The sequence below is a fragment of the Poecilia formosa genome, unplaced genomic scaffold, assembly GCF_000485575.1.
Source record: "Poecilia formosa unplaced genomic scaffold, Poecilia_formosa-5.1.2 Scaffold696, whole genome shotgun sequence".
Taxonomy (NCBI): domain Eukaryota; kingdom Metazoa; phylum Chordata; class Actinopteri; order Cyprinodontiformes; family Poeciliidae; genus Poecilia; species Poecilia formosa.
The window spans coordinates 101,358-105,913 of NW_006800635.1; the positions used below are offsets into that span (position 1 = coordinate 101,358).

At 37.9% G+C, this 4,556-nt stretch overlaps 1 long non-coding RNA gene across 2 annotated transcripts; it reads right to left on the minus strand.

Moving 5' to 3' along the window:
* Window positions 1-25: 25 nt before the first annotated feature.
* LOC107834628 (uncharacterized) lies at window positions 26-3,174 on the minus strand. 2 transcript variants are annotated; one of them, XR_001660437.1, is made up of 5 exons: window positions 2,753-3,174; window positions 1,392-1,468; window positions 1,158-1,248; window positions 998-1,050; window positions 26-638 (listed from the first exon to the last, which is right to left on the minus strand). It is a non-coding gene; the product is annotated as an uncharacterized LOC107834628 (long non-coding RNA). The 2 variants fall into 2 exon arrangements; XR_001660436.1 differs by lacking the exons at window positions 1,392-1,468; window positions 2,753-3,174 and having other exon boundaries at window positions 1,158-1,339.
* Window positions 3,175-4,556: the final 1,382 nt, after the last annotated feature.

A 4,556-nucleotide genomic window follows, 5' to 3' on the forward strand; every position in this document is an offset into this window, starting at 1 on the left:
TGTCCAGCCACAAGGCAGGAGGCGGGAGGTGTTAACGACTCTACTTAGCATACGAATAGCCTATCATATGCAAAGGCGCTTCAGCAGACCCACGTGAATTCTCAGTCATTGGATGAAAAACAATGACATCACAGTTCATCATTGACATGTGATTGGTTGGTTGATGTGTGCCCATTGGATAGCACTTATGTGTTTATAAATAAACCCCGCCCCAGTCATTAATATTTTTAATGCTGTATTTTAAAAAATCTATATAAAAAATAAATGCTGTTTTAAAATATATTCATTTGATATTGCTTATATGCAACATGTTCATATATGAGGAACATAAAAGATGCACAGAAGTTTTTTTTTTCCTTTATATTATTTTATTTTTTTTTACTGTTTGCACACAAAATAAGACAAATGCTTGTCCATTTCTGGACTATCTGGCAGTGTTATTTTGTCCAAACATTATGCTGCATTCAGGACAGGCCCGACGTCTCTCCTGTAGCGTTGGCCCGACGTCACTGAGCTCCTGGTTGGGGGAACTTGGGGTCTCAACCTCACCACAGTCCATCCTGACACCCCCTAATAGCTGCCATCCTCCCAGAATGCCACCTCCTCTGCTGCCACTACTCTCTGCCTTCCTCCATCAGCTGTTAATACAGAACAGACAATCATTATGAGCTACAGGCATCTTTTTGTCATTATGAAACTACAGTGAAAATGTTTGGCAACTTCCAGCTTATTATGCACACATAAGACATTAAAACTAAAAAAAACAACAACAAAAAGAAAAACATTATATTAATACATTCTTACAAAAAATAAAAACTTTATTGAAAAAGAAAAAACACTTGGAAACAATTGGAAGAAAAAAAAGAATTAAAAGCAGTTGGTAATAAGTAGTAAAACATAATTCAACAAACTTTGAGGCAGATAATTTGCGTTGATGGATTTTAATAAATCACAGTACTTTAATCATTCAAGGAATTGTGACATCTCTAGATCTTACCTGCTACTTTCTTGAGCTACATCTGGATGACTGGCAGTAGGTCCTGGATGCAGCTGGAAAACATTTTGTGCATTGTCAATACATAGCATAATTACATTATGTACATAAAAAATATTGAAGCATAAAATATCATCAACATTCTAAAATAGTAGATACTCACACACAGTTGCATCTCTGTCCTCATCACATACATCAGAACGTTCCTGAAGAGTTCCGATTGACACAAATGTGACTCCCATTCTGTGGAGTGTCTGTGGAAATAAATGTAAAATTAAAAAAATATTGTAGCAAATGTATCGCTTTGTCAAAATTACATAAGTAAATAAGTTAAAATTATTCTCAACCAGCAAGTGTACAGTCGGGAATCAACGCAGTGACTGCACATAATGCATACCGGCTACATGGCTCCGTCCTTATATCTGTCCGCCATGTTGTCGATCTCTACTGCTTACCACACTCTTCCTTGCTGTACTGCGTTATAACAAAATAAATAAAATAACCGGAAGATCAATTTTCCTTACAAATGTGGCGGGACCAGTGTGGTAAAAAATGGGTAACTTAAATTTAAAAGCACGTTTAATCAAGATTAATTTGGTTGCAATGACTCCACTAAAAAGTTACCTTTAAGGCACACAAACCCGCTACAGATGAGGCTTGAGACAATCTCACAATTCAATAAGTTTATTTATTATACCATTGTTTTAGTTTAATCAAAAATACTAGTTTAAAACCACTCAGACAGTTAAAAAAGACACAGTTATGGCTCAACTCAGAGATAGGAGTGCAATTTAGGGTAGTGTCCTAAAAGAAAAGAAACAACAAATGAAACAGCAAAAACAAAAGAAAATCGTGCACCAAACCAGAAGTAGTACCATCACCCGGAAAGTCCACCACCAACACCACGAGCTGGCCATTCCTGTTAAAATAAAGGAAAGAAACATTCAAATTACAGACAATACAATTATACAGTTCAGTCCATGACCAATCAAGCAGCAATAGTCCAAATTGAGGGGCACTAGAAGGTTTAGTCCGACCAATCAGCCCAAATCAGCCACACTGGACGAGAGATAGGAGCCAGCTTTACATAGACCAGGACGGCGGGCATGAAGACAGCAAACAGGACGACAGGTAGGCAGCTGACAGATAACCTAGATGACAGGCGGACCGCCAGTCGGGGACAACCAGAACAGCAGGCAAACAGCCGGCCAAGGACAAACAGCAGCGGCTATCAAAAATTAATGTTAGAAATGGAATCTAAAAGCATGCCAAAACTAGCACTTCAATTACCACTGAGCTCTTTAAGTAGTGCCTCTGACAGGAAAGAGGAAACGGGGAGCTTCTACAGGCGGCCTGGATTTACAACCGAAACTGAGCTAAAGCTAAGCTAACAAACGTCAAGTGTGGGAAGATTTTTACCACAAGGACGATGGATCGGCGATCAGAGCGTCGTTAAGCGCAGTTTTGAGCGTGCATTAGTTTGCAGCTGTTATACAGAAAATGGAAATAAGTCACAAGTAATAGCTTGATGGAGAGAGATGAAGCCTGCCTTACCTAGCGTGCAGCGACAGCAAACGCCGAGGTCTAAACCGGAAGGAAAACAGCGTGATGTCAACCAGGTGCAGGTTATATACAGGCAGCCAGCGCCACAACCAATTAGATTCAGGCACTTGTGTGGTGCGTTCAAAGCCTACAGGGAATACTGTCACACAAATATGCGAGTGTTCACTATTGACTAAATGTGAAATCATAACTTACTGAATTTCACTTCGTCCTGGTGGACTCCGTAAGAGCGCCTCGGTACCGTGGTCTGAGGCCTGGCTGTTTAGACTTGGCCATTTTTCAGGTCTGAAAAAAATAAAAGAAGATGCGAGTATTTTTAAGAGTTCAGAACATCACATATAATAACAAATACAATACGAAATCTCACCCTACACTTGTTTTGACATTATGAAAACGACAGACCGCTTTCTGTAAGAAACAAACAAAGCAACTCACCTCGCTGCACGTGCTCCCTATTCATAAAAGCTTTCTTACCGTGAGTTCGACCTTGTTGGACCGCCGCGGTGTCATCTGTTGTTTTCCGCGGGACATTGCTTAATATCAAAACGATACTGAAAAAGTAACTCCGTGAAATAGGACTTTTTCCACCATTTTACACAACTCACGGGGATTTTCATTCATGTTGAGTTTAGCAGTAACGCCCGTTCGCGCCGGTGCAAATCTTCCTCTGGAGTTTAATGGCGGCTGCTTGACCGACTATGAAAGCGCATTACTGCCACCAACTGGTCTGGAGTGTTAAATGAAAGTTGACAAAAAAAAAACACATTCTAAAAAGTTATTTTGTCAAAAGTTACGTGACAGTATATTTTATTTTTATTATAATTAATTGCTAAAATGTTTTTATATGTGTAGATATTTATTTACTCAATTCCACTTTGAGCTGTCTCCTTTGTAGTTTATACAGAATATAATGATTCATCATCCGTGAGTTATATTTAGTGCTTAACTAACAAAACTTTTAAAAAAGAATACAAATGTTTATACCCTATCAGAAGGTATCACATACTTTCAACCATTTTGTTCTTCAATTTAAACTCGAGAATTAAGCAACTGAATACTGATAAATCACCTGTAGTTTCTTAAGTCCTGTAGCATGACTCTGGGTCCAATATAGCATGACTCTGGGTCTTTAAAGCAATCAGTGAACATTAACATTTAGTTTGAATATTAATCACAAAAATACTTTATGTACAATGAACCACTCTGGAACATGTTTTTTATTATTATTTTTGATTAAATTGTGCAATTCCTCCCATCACAAGATAAATCTTCAGATGGGAGGAATGTCAAAGTAAGATCATGTTTCACAAAAGTCTATTGTATGTATTCATGCATATTCTTCTTTTGTATCATCAATTCAACCAAAACTAAGTTTTTCAGTGCTCCTAACACACATGTAATATATATTTTAATGGATAAGATAGATTATTGTTTTAATATTCTTTCTCCAAACATACTTCTCCATGGCATACTTCTATAACTGAACAATACCTACAGACGCCTTAAAATGTGTTAAACTGTTTGGCCCATTGCACTGCAACACCAACATGTGTTTACATCCGCATTTGAAGGAGTACATGTTGGAATACAGGCTTTTTTGAGCCAGTATTCCAGTATTTGTGATTAAATACTGAGAATGTTTAATCACAAACTCCAGATTAGGAGACAGTTTCAGAAGAGTCAACAAAAGCTTAGTATGCCATGAACATCTGCCTGTGATACTATGATGACCAAAATTTTACATGTGCAAATGATTGGAACTTTGTCATGACACAACTGATGCTTTATGTAAAGTTCAGTGTTTTCACGTTGGCAGAAACACTTCTCTTGGAAATGTGTACAGCGGTGGCTCTGTCTGCATTCCACCACACAATCTTGGATGAGCTTGACAGACATGCAATGTTGACAATATATCATCCCATTTACCCTGGAAATTGTACTTTGATATGCACATTTAAGTGCTAAGATTACATCCCTAATTTGAGCTAAGTGTGTTCAG